At 47.4% G+C, this 14,355-nt stretch overlaps 1 long non-coding RNA gene across 1 annotated transcript in view; it reads left to right on the top strand.

Moving 5' to 3' along the window:
• The window catches only part of LOC147747295 (uncharacterized), a 1,579,242-nt gene that overhangs the window by 1,115,033 nt on the left and 449,854 nt on the right, over window positions 1-14,355 (top strand). The gene's annotated exons all lie outside the window — the stretch shown is intronic.

The raw sequence follows: 14,355 nt of genomic DNA, 5'->3' as shown, positions 1-14,355 counted from the left end.
GGTAGGTAGCGGTCTCCCCCGCTTTGCCGGTTTCTGCCCGCCTTTGAACCCGCTCGCGCTCTCTGTGCGCGTCACTCTACGCGCCGCCGCGAGGCCAGCCGGGTGTTGTGGTTCCCGGAGCGGCGGCGCGGAGTTCTACGGGCGGATGACTCCTGGCGGTGGCGGCTTCTCCCTCTGTGGTGGTGCAGCGTGTGGAAAATCAGGTAGGTAGCGGTCTTTGTCATTTTCTATCTCGGCGTGGATAGCACCGTGCTAATCCTATGCTTAAAAACTTTGATATAAAAACAGACATTTGACGTGAGCAGATCTAGAGTGTTGCTGGTATATATATATATCTATATATATATATATATATATATATATATATATATATATATATATATATATATATATATATATATATATATATATATATATAAAATTACCTACACTAAACAAGATGCACAAAGCTAAACCCTGGTCTGTCGAGTAAACCATTACACTAAGATATTTAAAACGATGAAAACAAGTTATCAGGACTTCCACGCAATTTCATATTTTTTCTGCAACTACGATGAACTCGGTGACCCATTTGCACTTGATTTTTTTCTGAATAATATGGTGAATCGTGCCACATATATATCACTTTCTGTGTATCCGATATACATTGACTCCGGCTTGAGAGATAAACCACTGTCTGTAGATTTCAGCGTTCATTACTATTATCTCCTGGGGCAGTAACCCTGATCCACCAATACAAGGTAAACATTAAATTTACAACAGCCATGCTTTCAGTTTTCAGACCAAACAAGGGTAGATTTATTTTGTCCAGAAAGTCCATGCCAGGAATATTTTCATAAGACTTTACCTCTTCGAGCTGAAGGTAAAATTCAAATTGACCAATCCAAGAAAAATGCATTTAATATGTTGTGACTGTATGACGAGCTACTTCCTTCGTAGCCATCCGTGTCTGCAGGTGGTGCCGAAACCATAGTGTGGGGGTGACACCTATAATGCTGATTTTCAGTCCGATGAATAGCGATCGACTCTGTTGCCTAATGTTGTCACTTTCTATATAGAATGCAATAGACACACTTTTGCAGTTACTTGTTTGCATGTATGTATTGGATTTGTTATAGTGTGAACCAGATCTGCGGAACAGATCAGCGCTGTTAATGCCAAGAAAAGGGCATAGAATCTAATGGTACATTTCACAAACATTTTGTGCACCTGCCTCAAGTTAGACATCATGCAGAATAGAAAAAAAGAGACGGATGTCGGAATCATGGTTGCCGTGGCAACGTTTATTTTCTTCTTGCAATAAGCTAAGAAAACTGAGGGGACCCCGGGTAGACATTTATGACCTCATAAATAGATGGGGTTTGTGGTCGTAAATCCGGACATTCGCTAAATCACAGGATTTGCAGCCCCGGAATTGGATGCTGTGTTATACAAAATGCATCTGGTAATTTGCAGTGTACCCTTCGTGAGACTGTGCTATTTAGATGAAGTGGTGCCCGAAGTGCAACACTCCTCACAATAACATGTATCAATACGTTGTGGCCACAACTGCGGTTGTAAACATCAATGACTTCCCAACTTCCCAAATCGAGTTGTATTGTATTCCTAAGGTGGAACTTGTCCATGTCCTACAGCTTCTAGTTTGCGAATTGGGGCTTGATAAAAAGGGGGAGCTTGAAGCAGTGTTGCGGCCCCCTGCATGCCTTTCCCTTCGAATTGATGTCCTTCACATTGAACCTTTAAGGTACAGGGACTACATTAAAAATTAATAAATACAAAAAAGTTATTTTGTTTTGCGAATTGAACGAAGGTCACTTTATTCACAACAATGGAGCAGGATTCTTCACATCTTTCCAAATGGCCGTGTTGGGGGTGTGATGCATTTGTACATCTGCCCCAGAGCACTAATATTCTCAGGTCGCAATCCAGTTACTGGGTCAGCAGAGCATTTATTATGTTGAGTATTCTTATATTAACCTATCAAAAAGAACACCTCAGGAATAAAAATGTACAGTGTTAGCTAAGCCTAATTAATATTAGAAAAAAATCCAGCACTGCTTTAATAGTCTGTTAATTCTCAAGGGAGTTCTTGGCACAGGTACAATTGTAATTGTGTTGATGCGGATTGTTATCAGAACGCAGTTCCCACACAAAACACCTCCCTTTCTTTCTTCTTTTAATTGGGAGCTAGAACATTGGGCAGAGTGCAGTAAAAAGGTCAGAACAAATCTATGATGAAATAAACAGTGCAGGCCTAGAGAAGAGTTAACACCTTTACTAGTATTAAATTCTCAACTTCTCCACTTTTTAAGCCTCCGGATTGTCTCACCAATTAAAACAAAGCTGTTATTTCTGTAGTTTGGTGTGTGGAACATGCAGTATTGTGCACAGAGATTTAGTCAATATTAAGAATACAGGTCATTATTATGTGTTAATACACAAAAAACATAGGGGGATATTCTCAAGAACGTGTGATAATTATCGCAAAATTAGCTTAATGCAACTTTGCACTTCGCAGTCTATCACGGGAAAATAACGCCATGTTAACGTTGTATTCTCAACCCGGCGGCACCATGCGATAGTCTCATGATAACGCGCAATATGACCGCGTTAAAATTAACCTGATGCCCAAAAAATGCGAAACAGAAATGCGAAATCCAAAAATCACCGACAACCAGTGACAGGCCTGGAATTCCCACGCGTCATGCGAGAAAATCCCATCAAAAGCAGAACACAAAAATAAACTGTGTAGTACCATGGATGCACCCGGACCCAGTGCAGAAGACAACGCAAACCACACAAGCCCCACAGACGACCAGCAAGGAAGAGGAAGATGGGGTTCAAACCGCAGGAAAACAGGATCATCGTTATGGAGGTGATAGAACACTATCAACAACTATTCGTCACCTCCAACGTGTCATTGGCAACAAAGACGCAAATATAGTAGACTATTTTGGACCATGTAAATGCAGGTACAGCGTTGAGGAGGACAATAGACGAGGTCAAGAGGCGCTGGAATAATGAGAAGGGCAAAACCAAGAAGAATCTCGATGCCAACATGAAAGCAGCAATGCTGATTGGAGCCGGGGGACCAGCAGCACACCAGGAGCTGGATGACATGGAGAAAATGGTGGCCACAGTCATCAGTCGGGATACGGTGCCAGGAGTTGTGGATCTGGACACTGCTCAACATGACCTGACACAACATCAACAGGGTGAGTACCGACCAGGGACTGGGGGGACGGGGGAAGATGGGCCCATTGGCACACATGCACAATTAAGTAGAGCACACTGCACACCCACAATGACTCTGGATCATGTCCCTGAGCGCCGTGGCACTCTGCAGCACACATATAAACACCAAGTAGTCCCCCATAACCCATGTCCCCAAAGGGGTCCCACCTCACACATCACTAGTCTCACCACCAACACATGCACATGTGCGAAACCCAGCATAGATGCGTATTTGTGAGCCACACTGACAATGAAAGTGACACTACATGATGTTTAGCATGCCTTACGGCAAGGGGATATCTCAACAATTCGGGAACTGAGGAGGCAGTATAAATTGGCCCAAGTGAAGGCCAAAAGGGACTTGGATGAAAGGAGGTGGGCAGAACTTGGTGAGTCCATTGCAAGTGCAGATGACTGACTGTTCTGATCACTAGTGGGCAAGGGTAACCACGAAAGGTCCCACCTCTATCTAACAACATCCCAGCCCACATGTGGCAGGAACACTTTGGCTCTCTCTATTCATCCCTCACAAGTTATGCCATGGAAGCTACAGTTCCTGATCTAATGCAATTACCACATAATCTAATATTTACTTGAGAGGAAAAATTGGCCTTACAGGATGCAGTTACACCTGCCAAGGCCTCGGCCCTGATGGCATCCCAGGGGATCTCTTCAGATCTGACAGGGAAAACTGGGCTACATACATACTAACCCTTGCCAATGATACTGCTGGAGGAGGTAGCATCCCAGAATCTTGGAAAGGGGCTGAAGTGATCACCATTTTCAAAAAGGGAAACAGGTCTATACCTGCAAACTACCGACCGATTAGCCTGATCGACTGTGTCCAGAATGTTGTCAGATGCTCACTATTAGGTAAAATCATAGATTGGATGGAAGGAAATGACATTCTTTCTCCCCTCCAATCGGGCTTCCGGCGTTAAATTGGCACAGTCGATCAGGTCTTTTGACTGATTATGCTGTACTGGAATGTGGTTTTGCTGGGCAAATGGAGCTTGCACATGACATTTATTGATTTAAAAACTGCATTTGATCTCATTCCCAGGGACAATGTATGGCCAGTCCTCAGGGAGAGGGGCATGCCGCCGGACATCCTTGCACCTCTAATTAGGCTCCACGAAGAGAATTTCGCCAGCGTCAGGTGGGGTAGCTAAGGACAGGTCACAAATCACATCAAGGTCCAGCAGGAGTCCGTCAAGGATGTGTCCTGGCCCCAACTCTATTCTCATTGTACATCAACCACATTGCCGAGGTTCTATCTGCCATCCCAGTGGATGCCCCGTATTTAGCAAAGCGAAGAATACCTACCCTACTATTCGCAGACAACACTCTTCTTGTCTCAAAGACCCCAAAGGGCTTGAAAAAGGTGTTAGATCACTTCAAGCTCTTTTGCAATAGGAGGGGGCTTGAAATTAATACATCAAAAACAAAGCGTATTCTTTTAAACCCCAGAAGACCTTCAATGGCAAATTGTTCCTAGACAATGTTCCATTCAAGAGAGTCAGGTACTTCGATAACCTGGGAGTAAAAAAATCAGAGGAAATGACCGGGAAGCACCATCTTAACAAGGCCTTCCTCAAATTCTCCATGGTAACCGGGGCCCGATGCGAAGAACATTGCCACTTCCACACCAAGCCTGTAGCACCGGCATTGAAACTGTATAGTTGCAAGTCCGTGAGGAGTGCACTCTATGGTGCTGAGTTGTGGGGCATGGCAATGATATATTAATGTTAGACCTGGCATCCTTGGCATGGTCTCCCCCTATCTTTTTGCCTCTACCTTATGTATTTTGTTTGATGCCGTGCTGCATTGCGTTTTTGCTGGTTTAGATGCTTTGGGCACTTTGCCACTGCTGATCAGTGTCAAAGTGCAAGTGCTCCCTGTATAAATTGTTATTGTGATTGGTTATCCATGATTGGCATATTTGTCTCAGCAAGCAGTCCCTAGTAAAGTGCACCAGGTGTGCCAGTGCTGGTGATGACAAATGCTATGAGTGGGCCTGCAGCACTGATTGTGCCACCCACATGAGTAGCCCTAAAATTTTGTCTCAGGCCTGCCACCGCAGTGCCTGTATTCAGTCTGTGAACTGCCATGTCCTCCTGGTCAGTGTCCCCACTGACCAGGCCTAACCCTTCCCTTTCTGTGCACATTGGTCACCTCTTTGGAAGGCCCAAGGTACCCCCCTGGGCAGGGTGCAGTGTATGTGAAAAGGTAGAGCATGTACTTGTGCAGGTGACATGCTCTGGTAGTGAATTACAGCCATTTTCGTTTTTCACTATTGTAAGGCTTTCTTGCCCCATAGGCTATCATGGGGGATGCTGGCTACAGTGGCTATCAGCATATCTTCCCATAGGAGCAAGATAGGACATACAAGTCTGGTGTCCCTGAACTCAGAATTTAATAACACATCTTTTAGGAAAGGTGGTTTTTAAATCCTGTGTTTGAGAACAGCACTTTTAGAAAGTTGATGTTCTCTTGTCGGACCTTTCTGTGTGCGTTGGCCTGTTTGTGAATTGACTGTCTGGTTTGAGAGTGACAGATGCTGGGGAGCCCCCAGGAGGCTGGTTGAGTCAGCCCTAGGCTGAATGATTGCATCTGCATCTTGAGTGGTGGGAGGGAATAGCACCTGGTCCTGAATAGGGCTGTGCCTGCCTTCCACAATGCTGGCTCCACCTCCTGCTGGGCGGCTGATGACCCTGCCCCTCACTCTGAAAGGAAAGGAGAAGCCAGGAAAACAAAGTGCTCAAGGAACACCCAGAACTGGTTCAGACTGGGCTCAAAGCCCTCCTACACAAAGGGAACACAGACTTTTAGGGGTATAAGTACAGGACCACTGACTACAGAAAATTCGATCGTCCTGGAACCAAGAAGGAACCTCTGCCAAGGAGCAAGCTGGAAGACTGAAGAAGGAAGACTGTCCTGCTGTGTGATGCTGGACTGACCTGCTGTTGCTTTGCTGCCAAGGAGAGGGGAAGGACTTTGCTTTGTGCTGTGTCCCCTTGCTTGAAGGAATCTCCAAGGGCTGGCTCCCTATTTTGAAGTCCCAGGAACAAAAGGACTTCACCCCCAGCTTCCCTGAGCCCTGCTGGGAGAGCTCTGTCCTTCCTAGAGTGCTTGGGCCAGATGTGGTGCCTCTGGAAGTTGTACCTGTGTTGGGGAGCTGGACATAATCCTTTTAAAGAACTTTCTGGAAGTTTTGTCACAAACCCGGCAGAGCGAGAAAATTCCCGCCGCTGCGAAGACTGTGATTGTCGCAGCGCCTGTCGACTCTGCCTGAAGACGTCTCACTCTTCGTTAGCTGAGCCATTGCATTGAGGAACTGCGAGAGGAAGATCGCTGCTGGATCGCGCATTGTCACCCCGGAGATCATCGCAGCTCCTGAGAATCATTGCATCGTGCATTTACAAGCATTTTTCACTACCGAACGTCCGCACCGGAAACCATACAAGTCATCACCTTCCTTCCCATACAGATCAAATTCGTCGCTTATTGCCACTACATCCACCGGAATTGTCACTAACGCCTCCCCAGGGTCTCAGGAGTAACGCATCGCTTGTTTTCCACTGCAACAGCTTCTGTTTTGGAACTTTGTTGCATTTAAAGGTACTGTTGGCTAAATGTGACGCAACTGTGAACTTTTCATGCAACTATGGATTATTTTAACGCTAACATTAAGAACTCTTTTGCAACCATATTCTTGAACTGTGTATGTTGGATTTTTGTCGTTTTGGTCTTGTGTAGTTTAGATGAAATACCTTTATTTTTCTAAACTGTTGTGGAGTCAGTTTGTGGTGTTTTCACTGTGTTACTGTGAGTTTTGGTACAAATACTTTACGCATTGCCTTTGATAAGCCTTGACTGCTCGTGCCAAGCAACCAAGGGGGTGAGCAGGGGTTATCTCAGAGGGTTTCCTCCTTACCCTGACTAGAAGCAAGGGTCCCTATTTGGATAGTGGTACCTCCCTCTGCCAACTAGAGACCCCCAGTTCTAACAGTAAACATTTACGGGAGAAAACTTCCCAAGGAACCTACGCATCCGAATCCATACAAGTCATCACCTTCCTCCCCATACAGACTGGATTTGTCGCAACACGTCCCCTGCTGCAGGGGGGCTGACGCTAACGCCTCCCCAGGGTCTCAGGAGCAACGAATCGCTTGTTTTCCACCGCTACAGCTTCTGTTTTAGAACTTTGTCTCATACAACATGCAACGATCGTCTTGCATACGATGTCTGGGCTGTACAGGAGTCTTCCACCTGTGATGTCCAGGCACCTGAAACATGACTTCAATACGCCAAATGTGCGTTCCACAATGCCCATGGTGCGTTTGTGGGCCGCATTGTACTGCCTCTGGGCCTGTGTGTTCGGGGATCTGAGGGGTGTCATCATCGAAGGTCAGAGTGCATATCCTTTGTCACGTGTGACAGTGCAGAGAGACATGAGTCAATATTTGCTTCTGCATGATTTGTTGGCAGGCTCCCTGGTTTATTGGTATGTGATATGTGTGACTTACTGATTCCTGTTTGACTGCTTGTAGCAAATGAGCGGCATCAATGTGTATTACATAGCCTCACTGCTGCCTCTCCCTCTCCGAGCCTATTTACTAGTGTGTGCTGCGCGGTTGCATCACTAGCACTCCTACGACACACCATTGTCATGCCTGTCTGCGCATGTCCACATGCCTGACAATGGCACTGTGATGTTGTGCTTTGAAGGTGGGTGGCCATGTGTGTGTAGGCCTATGTTAAGGATAGGGTGGATACAGATTAAGTATGGGCGAATTTTGCGAATCTCGCGTTCGCAAATTTGGCGGATTTGCGAACCCGCAATCCGCAAAATCCGCAAATTCTCGCGAATTTTTTTTTTGTGTGTTCGCAAGGATTTCTGCCAGTTCGCGAGTGTTTCGTACCAGTTCGCAATTGCGAACTTACATTTCGGCTCGCAACGGTCGCGATTATGTTGTTTCTACGTCTGGTTCATCAACACAGGTTCCCAGCACCCTCTGTTTCACCACTGCCACCCTCTGTTACATCAATGCCACCCTCTGGTTCATCATCACTGTAGATTATGGGGGGGAAAAGCAAGCACACCAGCCCTGCTTCAACTGACATGAATTAATTTGGGGTTAGTTTATTAATGTGTCACTGTTTTAAAATTCCAGTCTGGCACCTGCTTCCTTATCTGTAATTTGCTTTCTGTTGCAGTGCATTTTTTTTCCAGGACCTTTGTGGCCTACTTGTAGCTATTCTATGAGCCTGCTGTGAGGGTCAGAGCAGGGTCATACAATTGTTGCAACTAGCAACTGAATTCTGGAGGGGCCCCAGTCAGGAAGCACTACAGGGAATTGTTACTAATGATGAGTTTGAACTCTTGCACCTGCCGAATGCTTTAAGTTTTGCAAAACTCGTTTTACTGCAATTTCGCGGGATTTGCGAGGTGCGAACACTCGCGAGATCGGATTCGGAAGCCGCGAATTCGTGCGAATATGCAATTTGTTTTTTTGCGGCGTGTTAGTTCGAAAAGGTTTTGTGCGTTTTTGCGAGCCGCTCGTAGCGCAAGGCGCGAAGTTACCCTCACGGTCGTTCAAGGGCGCGGCCATCTTGTTTGCCTGACGTATTTCCGTTTCCGGGCGCAAAGTGTAATCTCGCAAAGTGTGCGGCTCGCCAGTACAGTTTCGCAAGTGTTCGCAAGGAAAATCTCGCGCGAACTTACCCGCGCGGTCGTGAACAGGCGCAGCCATCTTGTTTCTCATTCATTGCTATGGTTCTGGGCATGGTCTTTGTATCCTCTCTAAATCTCTGCCATCCTTTGCTTGTTTGAAGTTTTTTTAAATCTATTTTACTTATTATCTATCCCTCTATTTTTCTAGCCCTATATTTTTGTGTTTACTGCTACTTTTGGTTAATTTTAAACTACTTTTTTAAACTCTTTTCTTTTCTTCTCTTCCCTATTCTATTTTCTTTATTCCTTTCCGCCCAGACCATGGTGAAGGGAGCCGGGAAGCATCCCGAGAATAGGAAGGGTCCCGCACCCCGTGTCCGGCTCCCGTGCGGGCGTTTGAGGGGGGAGGAGGACGTACCCAGGAAGATCTTTAGCCCGGAGGAGGTGGGCCAACTCATTTTTTATGTTCAGCGCCGCCTCCCCAGGACCATCATGGGAGGCGGCAAGATCAGTGCCAGGTACGGGATCCGGGAGCGCCAGAAGCGGTGGGAGAAGGTGTGCCAGGCCATTTACCACCACTCTCGGGTCTGGCGCACATACAACCAGGCCACCCACCGCTGGACGGATGTCCTGACCCGTGAGCGAGATCTGCTCGACCTCCTTGGCCTTGAGATCCCCAGGCTTGGTGAGTAGTAGTAGCTATTTCTTTACTACTATGTTTTCTCCTGCTGTTATTATATTGCAAATTTTTGTTTTTTACCAAGAGCAATAATGCTGCTCATTACATTGTAGGTAAATTATATTTCAAAATCTTCTGTGCATTTCAGGTACACTGCTCTCCTTCTTCTCAGTAGTGTTGCTACTATGCTTATTTGTTTTAGATTTTGTGTTCATTTCATTGGCCTGTGAAATTATGTATGAGTGTAGTTTAAAGAACTGCGTAATGCTACACACTAAGGTTCAGATTTTTAATTACCGGCGCATCCATGCAAAGTAGCAGGGATGCGCCAGTAATTGTGCGTCCCGCCATCATCACCCATGGTGCGCCGTATTTACAATGCGGTGCACCATGGGCCCAAAACATCACCAAAGCGTTACGCATCTGTGCCGTAAAGGCGGCGCATTGCTGGAGTTGCGTCGCAACGATGGTGCAGCTCCATCAATGCTCTGGGGTGCCCTATCTCCCCAATGCTGCGTCAAGCCGTACGTCTGCTTCAAGCAGGCTCAGGGTTTGAGTCACGCATCATTGTCCTCAAAGTGACTGATTGAAATCTTGTAGATTTCCCTCAGCCACTTTTAGGATGCGTTCCTGCGCAGGAACGCCCTCCCTTGCGCCGGAACGCCCCCTATTGGCGCAGGGCTTTACAACGTGATGCATCTCCCATATGCGTCACGTTGTTAATATACGCCGCACCATTGCGCCTCTTTTGTGCTGTCGCTGCGTCACAAAATTCACGCAACAATGGAGCAAAAGAGCCGCAAGGGGCTTCTAAATCAGCCCCTATAGACTCAAGTCCAGTCCTTCCTTTGTTCACATGGCGATAAGAAGAAATAGTGGTGGTGGATTGATAGTTTGAGTATTTTTATGAATGGTTAATGTTGTAGGAAACTTTAGTGTCGTCGCTGATCTTCAATCATGATGGACTTTGGCTGTCACTTCGCGTGCTGCGGACTGCTGCCTGCCAATCCTAGGCAAACCTTTTTAGTACTTTGTTTAGTGATTTACATAAGGTAATTTCCAATTCGACGGTCCGCAAATCAAGTAATACAAAAGTAATAACGTAGTCGACCACATGAGATTGGTCAATAATATATCCCGTGGAGTAGTTGTCTATTTGCTATTTCGCAAAAATATTTTGTTAGTTCTTTTGAAATGTTTGATTTGGTTGACAAATATCATCCATGGTATTTGTTTTTCTTTCTTTCATGTTGTACATCAGCTTCCCCCAGGGGCAAGAGGAGGACACAGGAGGAGGAGGAGGAAGGTGCTGTTGACGATGCAGGCCAGGACCGGGCAGGCGAGGGCTCCTTTGCTGGCCCCAGTAAGTTTTAATTTTAATATAGAGTACTTATTTTTTCCTAGCGTTCCTCATTCGATTTTTTCTAAATCGTCTTTGATCTTCTTGTAGACAGGATCTAAATTCTTATCCTGCCTCGACTATGACTCTGTGTGGTATTACTAGATTATTCTTATTAGTCTGTCTGTGTAGCTAACTAAGATTGCACATTTGGCATTTCCATTGGACTCCCATTCTAGTCAGCAATAGCTCTATGCACTGAGTGCAGTCCTCTGGGATTGTCCATAATGTCTTTTCAAGTATTCTAAATGTTTATGCTTTGACAATTGCCAACAATAAAAAGGTGAATGACCACCAAGGAAGAATAAGATACTACTTTACTTTTGGTTTGGATAGGAGGACAATCCATTATACTACTGTTGCAGGGACAAATCTGCACAAACAGAACAATGGACACTTGTTGGACTTGGCCCTTAAGGCAGGTTCACCCCTAATCTTTTTGCTTTTAATCTGTGATATGCGTGGATGATTTTCTGGTCTGTGCACACTTTTTCTCTGTGTCCCAGAGTAAAGTGCGTGCATGTAGTTAGGCTGGCCTGCTCTCCCATAGGGATGCATGGGGAATGTCTGTGTCCCTAGTAGTTCCTGCTGTGTGGGGAGTGCATGCTCGAGTTTGGTATGTGCGTGTTCGTGGGAATGAATGCTTCGCAATGATGTATGTTGTGTGAGTGTGGCATGTGTAGAAATGCCATTTCTGGGACTTGGCATATTGCTGTAAAATATGTCTGCAGTGTGATTGGCTGGAGCTGGCTGGTGAGCCTGGCTCCAGGAAGGCTGGATGGGTCTGCCCGGTGGTGAGTGTGATATCAGCATGCTTGAAGGCTTGGGAGGAGTGCCCCTGGTCCCTGATGGGCCTGGACTTTCCCCGGACAATGCTGGCTCCACCCCCTGTAGTGCGACTGATGGCCCTAGCCCTGCCAGTGAATAGAGAGGGTGGCTGAGGTAAACAGAGTACTTCAGAACCAGCTGCGACTGGTTTTCCCCCCACTATGCACCCTTGAGACGAAGGGGGTTTTCCTGTATAAGAAGGGGCTGTGTCCCCATACAATTTGTCCTGTTCTTGGTTCTGCCTAGGATCTTACCAGAGGGGGCCGAGAGGACCGCCACTTGGCTGTCTCCCTGCTTGGAGACCCAGTGTGCTGGCTCTGGCCCTGCCTTGCCCCTCTGCCTGCCTCCAGACTCTGTTGGAGCTTTCCTGTGCCTGGAGGCACCCTGATTTTGATTTGTAGCGCTAGGAGCGCTTCCCTGGTGCCCCAGCGCTCAATAGCGCTTTGCTTGTCTTTCTAGCGCTGAGCGCGCTGATCCTGTGCTCCCAGAGCGCTTGGGAGCGCTTTGTCGATATTGCCGGTGCCTACCCGGCATTGGCGCCGATTTGCCGATTCTTGGAGCGAGCGAGTGCCCACCTCACTTTATTTTTAATTTGAAGGCCGGTGCCACCCGGCATTGCCCCGTTGTGCTGATTTTATTTCAAGCCGGTGCCCACCCGGCATTGCCCCGTGATCACCGCCGCAGCCCAGGAGCACCGAAAGCTGTTGCCGGGCCGCTGCCTTCCGCGACCCGGAAGTCCCGCCCCCTGACCCCCAGGGCCGCGCTGCCATTGGCGGCCCCGGTGGAAGTCAGGCGGGAGGACGTCGTGACGAGGCCGGGCGGGAGACCGAGGAAGCCTGCTCCCGTGTCCGCGAGGCTCCCGAGTGAAGAGAGGAGCCCCGCGCTGCTACCAGGAGACCCGGTGAGTGTAGCAGGGCCGAGGGAGAGCGAGGGAAGGGAGGAGGGCGTCGGGGCACGCTGTCGGTGCCGCCCCTCCCCTTCCGTGTGCGGGCCGAGCGAGGCCCTCAATGTGTTGAGCCCAGAGGCTCTTGGGGCTATAGTGGATTCCCGAGTCCCCCGTGAGGGACTCCCACGAAGCCGGCCAGTGTGAGTTAAGAGCCCCGAGGCTCTGAGGGGCACATCTGTTCTTGAGTCCGAGAGGCTCCCGCCCTTCCTCATTTTAAGAGCGCTGAAGCTCTAAAGTGCACATTTGATTTACGAGCCTGAGAGAGGCTCCACCAGCCCGCATTAGTTCGTGAGAGCCCCGAGTGGCTCAGGGCATTTCCTTCTGCGAGCCCAGCGAGGCTCATTGCCCCCATCACGATTTAGAGCCCGGAGAGAGGCTCTGGGGCATTGTTGATTATCCTAAGAGCGCTGAGCTCTAGATTGCGCATTTTGTTTGGCAAGCCCCTGAGAGGCTCCTTGCCCACCTTTTTTCTTGAGCCCTCCTGGCTCCAACGTTGCTCAGTCATATTTACAACTGTCCAGCACTTAGTGGACAGTTGCCACGTTTAGGTTTGTGTGCTGTGCTGCCTGCGCAGCTTCCCTGACATTGAGACTCAGGGCATTCCGCCCCTTGCGAGGCCAGTTGGCCTGAGGGACACCTTTTGAGTGTTGTGCTTTGTGCACCCCGCGCATGGTAATTTCTTGTTATGTAATTCTTGCGCATGTGTTCTAACCTGTACCTTTTCTAAAAGTAACCTGATTAGGTATTCTTATGGTTATCCCTCTTTGCTAAAAGTAACCTGCATAGAGAAATGTTGATTCCGCTTACCTTTTCTAAAAGTGACCTGATTAGGTATTCTTATGGTTATCCCCTTTTGCTAAATGTGACCTGCAGAGAGGATTGTTTATGTTTATCCATTATGCTAAATGTGACCTGCATAGTAGATTGTTGATGGTTCATTTCATGTTAGGTTTCCTTCCCTTTGCTAAGAGTGAATTGCTTAGGTGTTGGTATTCCTTTCTTAGGTCCTAGTTACCTGCGTGATTTACCTACAGTGAGTTAGGGTTGCGTAGGAGGTCCTTACTGTTTCAGTGATTACTGGATGTGTGTTGCATTTATAATTTTGGTGCTACTCATTCTATGTTTACGACATAAGTGTATATCTACCAGTATTATTTTCTGACAAGTGCCTACCCCTGACAGTGGTCCATGTGGCCCTGTCCTGTACATAATTCCCCTTGTAAATTTTGCCCGTGCCTCTGGCACAGTGTACAGTTTGCGTGTGTTATCTAATGTATTTTGTTTATTATAATACAAAGGCTATTTTTTTATATATCCTTGTGTGGAGTCTTTCTTTGTGGTGGGCCTTGGGTGTTGTTGCTGGGGTGCGTGCGCAAATACTTAACTCATACCGCCTCCAAGTTTAGTCTAGACTGCTCGCGCCACGCTACCTAGAGGGCGAGTGGGGGTTGCCTTGGTGTGTGACTCCCTTGCCCTGACTTTAGAAATGGCGATCCCTGACTGACCTCGACGCGAGTCTTGGCCGGCCAGGGTCCCGTTTCTAACATTGGCGGCAAGCGGTGAGGATAAGAATTTGTGTTTGCGCTGTACCA

Source organism: Lissotriton vulgaris, chromosome 1_1, assembly GCF_964263255.1.
Source record: "Lissotriton vulgaris chromosome 1_1, aLisVul1.2, whole genome shotgun sequence".
NCBI classification, from domain to species: domain Eukaryota; kingdom Metazoa; phylum Chordata; class Amphibia; order Caudata; family Salamandridae; genus Lissotriton; species Lissotriton vulgaris.
This window is presented reverse-complemented; position numbering and strand designations above follow the sequence as displayed.